This window comes from Apostichopus japonicus, chromosome 1 (genome assembly GCF_037975245.1).
Source record: "Apostichopus japonicus isolate 1M-3 chromosome 1, ASM3797524v1, whole genome shotgun sequence".
In the NCBI taxonomy this organism is placed as follows: Eukaryota; Metazoa; Echinodermata; class Holothuroidea; order Aspidochirotida; family Stichopodidae; genus Apostichopus; species Apostichopus japonicus.
In genome coordinates, this window is record NC_092561.1 from 10,310,455 (window position 1) to 10,326,170 (window position 15,716).

The 15,716-nt window shown below is 41.0% G+C and overlaps 1 long non-coding RNA gene across 2 annotated transcripts in view; it reads right to left on the minus strand.

The window, feature by feature from the left end:
• Positions 1-4,720: 4,720 nt before the first annotated feature.
• The window catches only part of LOC139967082 (uncharacterized), a 79,032-nt gene continuing 68,036 nt past the window's right edge, over positions 4,721-15,716 (minus strand). For both annotated transcript variants that reach the window (XR_011792872.1, XR_011792883.1), the window contains exon 4: positions 4,721-6,456. This is a non-coding gene — a long non-coding RNA (uncharacterized lncRNA). The remainder of the gene's footprint in view (positions 6,457-15,716) is intronic.

Genomic DNA, 15,716 nt, shown 5'->3' on the forward strand with positions numbered 1-15,716 from the left:
AATAACTAACTAATAAGGCAGCCCAGATCCGAGTTCGTATAGCGAGCTTAGCGCAAATTTGGCCAAAAGGCGTCAAACGCCAGCATGTTAAACCAGGTTGCTAGGTCTACGAGAATACATTTATATGAAATTTGAAAACAAGGATAGCAAGACAAACCACTTTTATTATGTTTTCAGGACCTCACACATGCGCATGTATCGTCAGACTTAGAATAGGTCCCATGTGAGTGGTGGCTAAAGTGATGAAAACATGAAAATAAATCAGTGGTTGTTCGTTGGAGTCCTCAAGCAAGTTACCTCGGTTGCTAGGTGGATCTGCATCTGGTTATGATCTGCATCTGGTTATGTGGAATGCGCGCGTAGCGCGCGAAAAATTTTGGTTATATTTTTCGGGCAAGTCGTTACAACACCCCCCCCCCCCCCACACACACACACAAATCAAATTGGGCTCCTACGCCTATGACGGTAGTTCTATTAGGCATTTTTTTGTAGTATACAAAATCATACGAAGTTTTGTACGGTGGAGTATAAGAATCGCGAGATACAATTTCCCAAAGTGGCAAGGAAAACGTGGTAAATATGACAGGTTAAAGGTCAATTTTGACCGTAATTTTAAAAAAAGTTTTAGGTCATGCACAATTATAGGGATAAATGAAGAGGCCTAGATAAACTAGAGTGCGACAGTCGGAAATTCCGACTGTCGCACTCCAATTTTCCAACTAGCGTCAGTTTTACCAAGTTTGGGGGTGAGACACCCCCACATCCCCTCTAACGACGTCCCTGCGCGGTGAATATGGAACACGATCACATGGTTCAGCCTCTGAAGAGTCATGGTGCTCCGTAGCCATGTCTTCAAACGCCTCAGAGCACTAAAAGATCTCTCGGCTTCCGTCGAACTGGCAAAGGAGACGAGGAGCAACCACAAGAGAGCTTCGACTTCACCAAACATAGCCCGTACCGCTGGATTCATCGACTTGAATATTTGTCTATACCCTTCAACCGACGACGAATGGAACTGGCCTCGAAAGAAAGGCAGACTAAGCTTAAGATTGTTGGAGAGCTCAGGGTACCAACTCACGAGATCTGGGTGGAATTCTCCATTCAGCAACATTGAGTGATATTCGAGGATATGAATCCTAAGATGTGTAAGCCGTAACCAAATAGAGCCACGACACTACTCTTTTTCCAAATGTGTGGGGGGGGGGGGGGACATTTGATATTGTTTCCCCCATCCATCGAAATGTGGGGGGGACGTGTCCCCCCGTCCCCCCCCCTGGATTGACGCCCATGCAAGAGACCAAAAGTGAACAATATTACAACATATATATGGTGGCAATATAAAGACATTATGTAAGGCAATGCATTTTTGCACTATGTATTTTCGGGACTTCTTCATAAAACAATTCCGGAGCACGATGATGTAGGCCCTATCCTAGATTTATCAGGAGAAGATTCAATTCTCTAACAAGGAACAGAGGTCCCATGCCTTTACCAATTTGAATGCTTGATGTGTTCAACTCTGGGACTGACCTTTTTGTTCGGTATATTAGGCTATATAAAATAGGAATAGCACAGAATCACGTGAGCTCATAAGGCGTTTCAATACGAAGAACAAAGATGATCGAAGGTTAGTTTGTTTCCTGTCTATATCGTGCAATACAAATCCATCAAAGAACAGATATAGATAAGGCAGGAATTTGACATTTACATTATTCTTTCTCGTTTTAAACCTTGGCCACAGAGACCTTGAAAACTGCACTATACACTAGGTATACACTACAACTACAGGACTGTAACATCTCGCAACAAACTTTGTTGTTGAGTGACCCAAAATAATGAATACTCTGCGTTGCTTACTTACACGAGGTTCCTTTTTCCGAGCCTGAACATATATAAAGACCTGGACTACGCATAGCAACGCGAACACGTGAACTTCTGTCTCCTTTAGATGAGAGGCTGCTTAATGAGTAGTACAATATACAACTTCTTCATGATTTGAATGATATTGTGATTCCGATTGGTCAATTTCCTACAAGCTGAGTTTATGGGCAGGCTACCCTGTGGTACAAGGGCGTAGGAACCGGGGGCTGGGGGGGGGGCGCCAGCCCCCCAGTGAAAAATGTGGGGGGGGGGACGGAAGTATCGTTCCGCCCCCCCGCTCCGCAAGTCAGAAAACCCCTTTTTCATTTCCAAATGAGAAAAAAATCTCATTTGAAGCACCAAATTGCATCTAAGGCCAGGTGAAAATGCAAAATTATTTACAAAATGGAGTGGGTGTTGAAGTGTGCTATATTGCACCAAATTGCATCTGAGGCAACCTGGAAATGCAAAAAAATTCCAAAGGGGAGGGGGAGGGGGAGACCCCTCCCCCAGGCCGGCCATCAGTCTTCAGCCCCCCCACTCAAAAGTACCTTCCTACGCCACTGCTGTGGTAGGTTCATGACTGGCCCCAGTAGTATGATCTTTCTTGGTTTACCGTCAGCCAACGTTATGTACTATTACTATGATAGAGCCAGCACAAATTTTGGCATCGTTCAACTGGTGGTTGTTGTTCTTTTGCAGACCCCTGGAACACACACGTGTACGGGACTACATTCGACCTTGCTCAGCATATTGTCACTCTGAAGAGAGCATTCACGCCCTCTCCCCAGTCCCCACCCAACCCCAATTCCCCTTCCTCAGGTAAGAACGTGTAACAGTACATATCTAGCTATATAAAATAGAAATGGTCTATATTTAGGCACTGCCGTGACACGTCTCGCAAATGTACTGTTTACCTTATTAAGGAGCCCTACAAGACGTGATACTGTTGCATGTCAAACATAAAACTGAAACTAACTTTATGACTGCTAATACCTGGAAAAGTTTACTTGTCCCAGTATGATAACTGAAGAGAAAGCCGTTTATTGGGCAATCGCCCTTGATAAGACAAACGTGGCCATTTTAATGACAAACTAGATTGTTGAAATAACGTATGTACAGTCGAGTACCAGGGAGTTGCCATTTCTAACTGGCAACTCCCTAGGCTGGTGGAACTACATCATTTAGGATACAACGAAACACCAACAAATTTCGATACAATGATATTGTTGATACTGTGTGCAGCCCCTCCCCACACCCTCCCCAGTGTGTTAGGCATAAGGTTAGCTTAACTTGGTGCTAATGTTAATATGTAACACATTGTCTCTTGCGACATTATTGCCAAAAGCTAAAATAGACTGTCAGTGTATATGTCGGTGCTGTTGCCATGGTAGCAGGTGTTATTTAAAGATGGATGTAATGAAAGAAACGTGAAAGATTCCAGTCACTGACCGACATGACTAGTTTTATTGATCATAGTAACTTGTCTGACAGCTGGGGGGGGTGGGGGAGGAGGGGGTGGATGGATATGGAGTGTGTGGAGAGGGGGGCTAGTGTGAAGGTAGGGCTGAGGGAGGTGAGGGTTGGGGAGGGTGAGAGGGTAGGGTGGGGATGGGATGAGGGTGGTTGGGGGATAGTAAAGTTGGGAGATGGACGGATGGAGTGTGGGTTGCTTCCTCAAATGATTATTATTTAGACTAAATGAGAATATTGTCTACTTTAATGTATGCAAGGTTTGGAAGTCACAGTGATTTCGCCTAGATGTCATTTTTTTTAACGACTTTAAACGAAGCAACGTTCAGAAAACATATGGTTTCAGTTATTGGCAGTGAATAGGGATATCTTCCCAAACATTCCTGGGTTGGACCAAAAGACATTTTAGTCCTTCTGTATGTCCACTAACTCTAGTTTCCACTCTGGATAGAAGACAAATTTCAACATGCTGGATTTCATATCATTTCATTTATTTGTTTCTTCACAATATAAATACAGAGAAGTTAACTAAGTGACAAAACATATCAACAACAGGGAAAATTGTGAAAGGAAGCACTCCAAAAAAACCCGAGGGGGCTTGTCTAGTAGAGCGCTCCCATAAGTAAATAGAGAGAACAATACAAAAAAACAGTAACACTTATATCCAACCACACACCAACCAAATACGTATAACCCACCCACCCCACCCCCACCACATATATATATACACATATGCATACATACACAATTGAATACAAATACACACACGCATATATACATATATATAAGTATATGCATATACATACATATATATATACACCTGTGTTAATATAAACATGTATGCTTACTTACACAAACAAAGAAACAATCATATATATATATATGCATATATGTTAGGGGGGAAAAAATTACAATAACCATTGACCATGCTATCAGCTTGTGTGCAGCATTTCCATTGACCGTCACATGAAAAGGATAGACCGCAATCTGAAGTGACCACTACTCGGTACAATATTTACCAACAAAATCTGCATGTTTACCATTTTGGAGGACTGAGGTTGACCTAAGTTGTCTGATTACACAACAAGATGAATCAATAGAGTTATTGATCGATAGTTTTCGGTAATGGCAACTACAAAGGAATACCATAAAATAATATTATATGAACAGAGGTCAAATTTTAGCCTTATTAAAAGGGTTTTGTTGATAAAGTTCTGTTTTTACTTCTGAGACTGAGAAAATATTTACGTCCGGTAACTTAATATTGAAAGCAATTGATCAAACATCGGCAGAGTCTATAGGTGTATGCCTCATGCAGTATTGATTATCTGAAGTTTACCTAGCTAGAAAGTCACTAAAACGCCCTGATGAAGTTTATCTGCAGTAATTGATGTCCTAAAATTGAGCCAGACCATGGACAAAGGAAAAACTGGTCAAAGGATCAATTTACATTTTACTTTTTGAACAAATATCGTTGTCCTGATTTGGGCGACTGCATGATCCATCTCCCAGTGGGAATACTTCCCCAATTAATTATGCTAAATCTCTGGAAATTTCTCCGTTTTGTCTTCGTTTATGATGACATCCACTCCTCAGTGCAGACATTAATGTTAATGTCTTATAAATGCTAATCACTCAACCAAAATATGTTCTTTTAAACTTCATATCAACACAAGAAAACACCCTTGGATAACATGTGACTCTATTTGTCCTTGACAAAGTTTTAATGTATTGTAAACATTATCACTTCAGTCCATAAAAAGTCTTATATTTTTACTGTTGAGGTTTGTATTGCATCTGATGAACTGGCCTAGTGGTCTGTGTATTAGACTAAGTATTCCAGTCACTTTTATTGATGAAACTCGACTGTTTTAAGGGTCATTTCTCAAACATTAAATGTGCTATAGAAATAGACTGATAACAATGGTTTCTTAATGGACTACAAGTTATCAAAATTAATTTTGTATCTAACATCATACTGCTATGAAAACTCAATGGAGACTAGTGTTACTGTATCATTGCCTTTTGCTTTGTCAAGTATAATTCAAAACAAAGGTCTCTAAAGGATATGATATCAGGTGATATGAGTTATGCAGAAAAAAACTGTAGATATTGAGGGAATTGAATTATGAAATCTTGTTATTAGTCCATCCCATTTAATAGTCCTGACATTCAATAATTGTGAATTTCAAAGAATCAAAGAAATGTTGGACGGAATGTGTGGGGGGGAATACTGAAAAAGAGGGCGCTGCAACGATTTCATTGTCTTCACCCTGTGTTCATCTATTGTGGATGGTTCTGATTACAATGTGTTCTAAACAAGTTTATTGCACAGGAAAATTTGGAAGGGCAAAAAAAATCCAGATTTTGTACAGCAATTTCTAGTTTATCTTGTTAGTTAATAAACTATGGCTATAAAGAGAAAGGGTCTATCCGTTTATATTGTACCGATACTGTAGTATAATGTAGATAAACATTGTATAACTATGAAATAATAGATATCATTAGTTACCATTCTGTATCTTGCAAATGATGATTTCAATGGAAATGCTAGTCAATATGAGAATGCGATGCAGAAATACCCCCACCCCCACTATCATCCCCACCATCACCCCACCCCCAAGTATTCCAATGCTCTGTCAAATTATTGCTTTCCCAATCTTAACAGATCTAAAACACAGTTCATCAAGAACATTAAAAAGATAGACAGTCATGTGTATGGAATGAAGGTGATATTGGGGAAGGTGAGGGGATATTGGGAAAGATAAAGGGGGGGTTCAGGAAACTAAAAGTGTAATACACTCAGGTTCTTGTGAATATCAATTAACTATAAGACAAATCCTTCATTTCCCTTTTCTGTGTCGCTCTTTTCAAGTCCCCGTCCTGATCCTTTAACCTCATACACTGTTCCTTTATATCCCCACCCACCCCCCCCCCCCCCTCGCTACCTTGTAGGAATTCAAGATTTGTTGATGATGAAGGCCACTGGATTATGCTTGTCGCTACTGAACCACTGGTTGCACTGGTCTCTACATGACAGTCACACTGGAGTCACAATCAGCTGGTCTAGCGGTCATCAGCAACTTCTACAACAAAGAAGAAGCCCACAACTGTGACCAGAATCTGAAAGAAATTAATATGACTTGTTGTTGTTGCAAAAGAAATTTATTTTGTTGTTATTATGATTTTACTTAATATATCCCATCCATCCATCCTTCCTGTCCGTCCGTCCATCATGGTACTGTCATAGTAGAAACTAGTCCACCTGGAGATGTAGTCCACGGGATTTTTCAATACTAGGATAGAGAGCGTGGTGGCCAATTGGCTAAGGAGTCGGACTCGTGATCCAAGGATTGCTTGTTGGATTCATGCCTAGTTCATTACGTTGTGTCCTTGGGCAAGATGCTTTATCTCACCTGCCTCTCTCCACCCAGGGGTTAATTGGGTACCTGTGAGGTAACTTGTCATTGGGCGCAGTATATAACTGCTGCTGATTGGAGGGATTGTCTCTGGGACAGGTTATCATTGACCAGGGGTAATATAACGTCTGTAAAGTGCTTTGAGACCTATCGCTGGTATAAAGCGCTAGCTATATAAAAAGCAAATATTATTATTATATCAGTTCGAGGTGAGTGCCACTCCTATCCCTATGACAACGGACTAGTTTTTCTGTGACAGTATCATGATCACCATATGGTGTGAAGTAACGGATGGCACCGTTTTAAAACAACAGAAAACACCATAGTTTTCTCTGTGTATAAGAGACACATGAAAATAAAACATTACCAAATAATCTTGTCATTGTAGACACCTGTACGAACAGAAAGTAACACTGTAGATGAAAACGTTACTCAGGAATTAATATTTACTGTTAGGTGTTGCCATATAAATATATATTTAGCCTAGTTCAGTTTCTTTCTTAGGATAGCAGGTTCATTTATTACTGTGTTATTCCACTTCATTTTATCAACTTAACCATATCACCTAATCAGACTGTATTAATACCTACCCTCCTTCCTAACAACACAATGGCAACTGACAAGTTTAGGCAAACACCACACACAATTATAACAGTGCACTTTGCTGAACAAACAGATTGGCAAAGAATGGTGGAAGTTTGATAATGGGAAAGGGGACTCTAGAAATTCATACCTGTAGAGTACTCTGAAATAATTATGAACAATTACAAAGATAAAATACCAGACATGAATTGAAGGAGTCTTAAAAGAAGGAATTAGTCTATATAAATAATTTAAAAATAATTGAGAGGGGGAAGAAAGGAGGGTAGGGGAAGATAGGAGGGTGGGAAAGATAGGAGAGTGGCGGAGGATAGGAGGGTGGGGAAGAGAGACTAGGGTGGTGGAAGATAGGAGAGTGGGGAAGATATGAGGGTGGGGAAGGGAGGAGGGTGGGGAAGGGAGGAGGGTGGGGAAGGGAGGAGGGTGGGGAAGGGAGGAGGGTGGGGGAAGATAGGAGGGTGGGGAAGATATGAAGATGGGAAAGGGAGGAGGGTGGGGGAGATAGGAGGGTGGGGAAGGGAGGGTGAGAATCTTATGTGACCTAGTATGACAATATATAGATAACATTCATGTGTTTGTGCTAGGGTAGAGGGAATGGGGGGTGAGAGATCAACTGGGTGGCCTAGAATCTGTTGGATACACTATTGATAGAGACGATCATTCTCTGTGGTACAGTATCTCGCAGAAAAAGTCATTTAAAAGTACCCTGAATTTAAACCAAAATGGAGAATCCTTTGTAGATGAAAACAGGTACATTAAGGTACTCTTTCTATCTGTCCACTTTCATCTGCCCGTTAAAGGAAATATAAACGGACAGTTATTTTTAGAATAAATTTCAGAGTCACATATAGGGTTACATATTGAGGTAATACTCGGTTTACGTACATCATAGTAACTCTTTGTACTCAATAATTAGTTTCTGGCATTTAGACCAAACCTATTGATGATTTTTTATTGCAGCTGCGTACAGCCCAAATCTATCGGTGACCTCTCCTATAGTAAATTAAAGACACCCACCCACCCAGCTTGTACAGAGTACACCTATTGACTAGTCAACCTTCCATTACATTTCAATAGGGCAATTCCTCATCCAGGCACTTTGGCATATTCTTCACATACAAGATAGTATTAAGTTAGCATGTCTTCATGTGTTTGAAAAGAGACTTAGCAAATTGAAGGTTTAATAAACACTTATTAAGTGTTAAAACACTTAATATTCGAATTAAGCTGGAACAATTGCCAAAATCAAACTTTAAAGGCTGTTTCATTGTGTGCAATGTGGTTGCATTACTATTCACTCAGTATTATGGAGAAAAAAAATCCACTTTTCAAACTACAAACTTAATTAACTTTTATGATTACATCAACCATTTTGTGTCCCCGTTTTTATACCACGTAGCTTCAATTCTACAAAAGCATGTCAACGAAATTTCTGAGTATGCAAACTTTACTGACCAATCATGACAAGATTGGCCATAATAACTGAATTATTTGGAATGGAATACTGCCGATGCAAGTCGACACTCCAAATATGCCTGTTACTGAGATACTTTCGAGAGCTGTGAATAGATATATACTTCAGAGGCCATATATTTCTCTACTAAACAACAAAATCACCGATCAAAGTTTTTGTAGGGTGCAAACATTGTCGCTGATTTTACCACTTAATCTCAGTTCGCATGTCGATGACTCCATTGGAATGGTGTACTTTGATGTTTATTTATGGTAACTAAATATCACAAAGGTGGGAAATATTGAAAGGACACCATTTGTGGGTGAAGGAGTGGGCACAGTTAGTGGGTGAAGGAGTGGGCATAGATAGTGGGTTAAGAGTGGGAGAATGGTCACAGTTAGTGGGTGAATATAGAGTGGGAGAGTGGCACACTTTAGTGGGTCAATAAGGTGGATAGGTGTCCTGAACAGTGATGAACATGTACAGAACCTACAACAACCTTTTAAGCCTTTCTGAGTATCATCCAGATATATTTTAAATGGAAGGGGGGTCAGGGGAGTAGGGTAAGGGTGGATTGAGCAGGGTAACAACTTTCTTTGAGGTATCAGGTGGCTTAGGAGTAATCATCATGAGGTGGGTGCTTGTTTCTGTAGGTACTATGTAGTTAAGTACACACTAACAAACCCTTTCGATAAGTCAGTGTTGTTATATTTCAATGTCATTGTCCTTTTGCAATTCTCCAAGATATATACTTTCGGGCATCATGATCATCCTGCATTAAACGAAACTTCACTGGAGATTGACTGTTCACCGTTCACCAAAGGAGTGTTAGCGCAGTGGTTAACGCCGGTGCCTTTCAATCATAAGGTCCCGAGTTCGAGTCACTCCAAGATTAATGTATGTGGTCCAGTTACAGAGTTGTTGACAATTGACAATTCATAATCATGGCCCGCCTTAAATATGAATCTAAGAGATTGACTTCAGTCAGCTTGCGGCTTTGATATGCCAATGGTGGCTTCTTCGCGAGTTCCTGCTTGCAGGAGGATCGAAATACATATATACATATTTGATATATTATGATTGTACTGCCTTAAAGGAGACTTCACTGGAGACTGACTGTTCACCGTTAATATCATACCACAAACTTCAGTACATTGCTTTAAGAAGCTACTACCGCTTTAAAATGAAACCCGACAGACAGTGACAATAATGCAGACAACACCAAGAGAAGAATGAGAACAGTTTGCCTTGAGGGGAAAAAATATTAGACCTTAATAGAAGGAGATCAATGTTGGTACAAGAGAACAATAGCGAGACAGCATTCCACAAGAGATTTGATAAAGAGAGAGGGGGGAGAGAGTGCTCCGCTGACAAGAGACAGATTAAAGCTTTCGATTGTTGACCAAGAATGATCAATTGAGCTAATATACGTATCCCTTTAACAATGCATCACATTCCCACACTCTACCATGTTTGAGGGATGGGAGAGAAGAATAGGAAATGTTTGCCTAGAAGAAACTGAGATGAAAAGTTCAGTGATTGCTGTGAGAAGCAACGAGGGGAGGGACCGTTAAGATGATGGGGACGAAGGTGGTGTATGAACCTTAGATGATAACTAACCAGAAATGAGGCAGGTTAGTACTCCTCATTGAAACTGCCAATTCTACAATTCTACTGGCCACTATCTTGAAACTTTCTAATTATTCCATGGATGGAACTCAATGAGAATACATTTTCAAAAGGGCCCCCCCCCCCCACAAACATCGACATGTTGAAGCCCCTGCCTATCACACTCAACACACAATATCTGCGAGAAATCCACTGACTCAATATGAATATCACCATGGAAATGTAATTTAGCTTTATGAAATGAGCTGCCAATAAACTTATCAAACTAAAGTCACAACACTTCTGGTACTGCTTCCAAATGTTGGCTGAAAAATCTTACAATAGCTGAGATTAGTTGGAACATGTATCTCCTGAGATTACAGGGAGGCTGGGCCATTTTCTTGACCTATTTATATTTATATCTCTTCTCGTTTTTGCTTTCCTTTTTTTTTTTTTGGCTCTTTCAGAGTTCACTTCCTTATGTGTTATTTCTGGTTATTTCTTTTATAATGCTCGTTGTTACACATTCTTGTGAAGAATCAAATGAAGATCGACTGGTAACCTCAACCGACAAGAATTTACCCCCCCCAAAAAAAACACTTTTTGGATCTGCACTTAATTAATTCTCACTTGAGAGCAAATTTATATCTTAAGTCACAAACAAAATCAATTCTCCGATACAACATCCCTTACCTTATTCCCTCCACCTTCTCATTCCCCAGCCCACATACCAACATTGACCAACCAGCTCTTCCCTAATGCAGCTACAGACTGTTAATCGTGACAAATTAAGCTAGTTCTATTCACATTTTTGCGGCCCGGACTATATCCCTCTCAGCATTTAATAACCGATTATTTTGGAACATAGTAAATCATCTATGCCAAACTTTAAATCTCTGAGAAATGGTAATCAACTTCTGAATATTTCAAACATTGTCCTGTCTAAACTGCAGGGCAATGAGCACAAAGAGATGGGTCATATCTTCCAATTGAGCAAACATTTAACTTTCTTCTAGAAGAGACCAGCCAACATTCTCTTCGAAATCCTCCGAATCACTAAACAGTCACCAGTGATTTAATTACACCGTTCCTCCTGTCTAGCAGACCCTTAAAAAGAAATATTTCGGAGGATCTTTTCCGAGAATAGAGGATCGAGATTGGATTTGTTACTTGAAGCGGAATGAATGGGCTTCAACAAACTTGTTTCAATGTTTTCTTTTAAGACCTACATCACATGACTAGTTCCTCTCAATGGACATAGGTAAGAAGCCCTCAAAGGTGGATCAAGAAAAAAAAGAGTCAAATAGTTGCTAAGGAACATAATGAGGAGCCTTACTCAGCCACCCATGGAGGAGGGAGGACATCAGAAATTCTTTCTAATTTTCCCTCCACCCAACCTCCAGATCTTGTACTTTTTTGTGACTAGTAAAGCCATGGTTTATATGATTAGGGGCCTGCTACCCTCTTAATCCTCCTCACAGACAATGAAACTGGCTCTGAGGGCCAATTTATACTCAAGAGCCTCAAAAGGAAGAGATAAAACCCTGTCCCATTGAGAAGTATTCTTCGGTTAATCAGGAAAATGATCGTCTCTCTTTGTGCCGCGTACGTTGTGGTGACAACATCGGGATGACTTGAAGGAAGATTAACATTTTAACTGGGGATAAAGTGTCCTGGGCTGCCCCCCACCCCACCCCCCCATCCCCAAATTGTAGCATTGCTAAAGATTGCTAGCCGTCTTCCAAAGTGTTACAAGCTAATTTATAAATAAGATATATGCTAGCTTGAGTAATGTTTCAGAATGGCAGTTTGAAATATTTGCTGAAAGTTTGATCCTGCAAGACCATTTCACTGAATTTTAGCATGTTTATATGAGCTACTGATGATATTTAATGCTAACCAGGTTAGATGGGAAATAGGGGAGTGAGATTGGCTGGCGAGGGGAGGGGGAGGGACGGTATTACAGCATTTAGGAATTAACTTCACCTTAGGTTCAAAAACCTCACTACAGAGGCCTCCATTGGTTGTCAGGCAAAACTGTGGCCGAGCATTTCTCGTAGAGAACTTACTTCCCCAATAAATAAATACTGTTATCTTCTGTCAAGAATGACCCTTCTCAGTTGTGTATTATTGTGCAGTAGATAGCTCAAAGAGTGTAGCTGCTAGCGAGTCTCATTGCTAGGCCACACTTTAAACCCACCAGTTCCCATCATCCTTTTATGTCGGGTCGCCGCCGCAATTAAACAATTTAACAATTACGAGAGAGATCACTCGCAGCAAAGAATGGATCTCCAGGTATTGCTCCCACAATGCATTGCAAGAACAGAGGACTTGAGCAAACGTTTTAAGTGCTGTTTACAGACTAATTACCTGTTCTTCTTTCACAAGTTTCTCGACTAAACATGGCTGGGGAGACTTCTGTTTAGAGGAGGAGGAGGAGGAGTAGGGTTTATGTAAAGAGAAACTGGGTATTAAGTGCAACCATTGATCAAACACATCCACATACCATCATCCAGTTACAACTGCAGCCTCCAGCTGTTTGAGGTAATGTTTGGCTGTGACAAGATAGACTGCAAAAACCAACATTCTTTGATTCCCAGGAGACCAATAGACTTGAGGGAGAAATCATGGACAAGACCAGGGAGCTGACATGGTTCAGGCCAGCAGGGGGGGGGGTGGGGATGCAAAGGATTAGGCCAGGGAGCTGTCATGAGTCAGGCCAGTGAGCAGTTAGGGACATGACCAGGGAACTGCCACTGGTTAGGTTGGGGAGCTGTAGAGGGTCAACCAGGGGGCAATGGGATAAGTTTAAAGAGCTGCCGCGAACCAACTCAAAGCTATACCATGGATCAGGAGAGCTATAGAAGATCATACCAAGATGCTACCACGGATCAGATCAGGAATCTGCCATGAATGACACCAGATTGTTACCAAGGATCAAATCTAGAATAATAATTTATATACTAGGCGTTCCTGCTCTGCAATCTGGAAAAGATTACCGAAGCAAGCATGTGTCCACCTGAAAACGAAAGTACAGCAATCATATCACGAATCACAAGTCAATGCCTTCACTTTGACTGACACTGACAATCTAGTCTTCTAAATAGCAAGAAGAATTTCTGGAATGCTTGAAATTCTAAATGACACCCTACCTAAAAAATATCCCACTTTCCTTTTAATTCACTTCCTCTAAACTAAGGAATTTGTGGCAAATATGCCAAAAGCAAACATTCTAGGGACAAGGCTATAGTGTCATATCAAATCAATTACCACCTGGACATCTTCCCCTCACCCTCCTTACTTTCTCCCATCCAATCCCCTCCCCCCCCCCAGCGGTAACAAGAGCTGGGTGGGGCTCTTGGGGAAATATGTCAAATGGAAGACGTCATTGTTCCTGGAGCATATTATGAAAATAAGAGTAAGTTAGTATTTATTGTTGCATTGACATTGTATGAACACCCAACAATGTGGGAAACTACAAGGTAATATGCAAAGAAGCCAACCCTTCCACCCTTCCCCACAAAAAAAAAACATGTGGTAGGACCCAAATCTATAGGGAGTTGGGATAGAGTGCAGTCTGGAAGTAAGATATACACATATTCTTGGCTGAAGGTGGAGGAGACATGCCCCCTTTGCCCACCTGTCCCTCCACTCCTCCTCCATCCCCTCCCTCCCAACAGATGATTCCCATGTCTCAATAAACAGATATCTGTGCGTATTAGGTTCTACAAAAAACTGGTCGAAACTTCCGCTGCAATGAGCTCAAAATAGATTTTTCTTTACAAAGGACAGAATTTCACACCGCCAAGTGCAAGCAGATCGTCAAGTCAATTGTTCAAAGGTAACAATAGAACAATATTGCAGAACTGTGCACGAAGGAATGCACTGCTATATATATATATAGTCAACACCCCCATATATATACCAATTTCATAAAGGATAGGAATGCCTGGCAATACAAAATGGCAGTGCTAATTGTTCTAGAAAGAATTCTCCAAGTGACATATCTTGGCACTAAAAGTGAAGGAGGGGCAGGGGGGAGGGGATAACAACTCCAAGGGAAGGGGACTTGGTTGGTAGTTGCATGAGCAAAACATGGCAATGGGACATTCACACAATAGTCATCAGAACTCCATGAGGGATGAACAACCTAACATTGGGAATAGAAGTTAGCAAACATTACAGCAAAGCAAGGAACTGACAGCACTAGTTACTCTATCTCCAGCCTCTGCACCGCCCCCCCCCCCCCACCCACCCCTATATTCCAATACTAGACAAAGAGAACACAAGGAAAATGTGAACTTCAAATGGAAGAAAAGCTGAACTTTTAATTTAGGATGTTTCAAAAGGCAATTATTTAACCAATGTGGTAGATTGTTTTCAAATATGATGAGAATTAGACAACCAGTGGCAGTGAAAAACATTTGGAAGTGGGTTGGGTTAGGTTGGGGGAGGGCACAGCTAAATTAGAGCATTATTTGGGGGAGCAGAATGGGTGTAATGTAAGATCGCACCAGACATGCCAGCAGAGGTGTGGAAGCCATGTTGGCGTGGGGCTCCTGAAGCCTTGCAATTTTGCATCAACTAACTGTGGAACTAATATATCAGTTAGATATCAGCAGAATTTTAGAGGTAGATGCCAGTAAATTACAGTCAGTAGAAGTCTAGAGAGGTAGGGGCAGGGGGCAGGGGAGGTGTGTGCCCCCTCACCCCTTGGAGATGCTCATATTACAGAGGTGAGGTACTACTGAACTCTATACCGTCTGGTGAAAATAATTGCTATAGATTTAAAGCATTTCTTCATGTGACAGCATTTTGAATGTTTCTGTTCCTTGGCATTCGTCATTTGTATTCACAACTACCATAATATGAGCAAGACAGGCTGTAATGAAACATTGGTTCCATCAAGAGATGTCTCCTATTAATTTGAAGGATCATCACTATTTCCCCCTCCCCCTCCCCTCTCCTCCCCTTAATGTTCTAGAAACTCAAATAATGTTTACGCATGCTCAAACTTCAAAAGGCATTTTACCACATCCTCAAAGATATATTTCCTCCCTAAAACATTTATTTGTCAGAACTCTTCCAGTGGTTTTCACTGCATCAGGGGCGACATTAATCTCCTTGTGCCCATGTTGTCTGGACATTTTCAGGTCATTAACAGGTAACAAGACATCACTTAGAAGCAAGATGGTTTGTATAAGGAAGCTAAAGAGGTAGCCATGGTTACCAAGATGGGACAAAGGGACTGAACAGTGGAAGCTGGTAAATGTGGCACATGCATGGTTGGAAAGCAGAACACC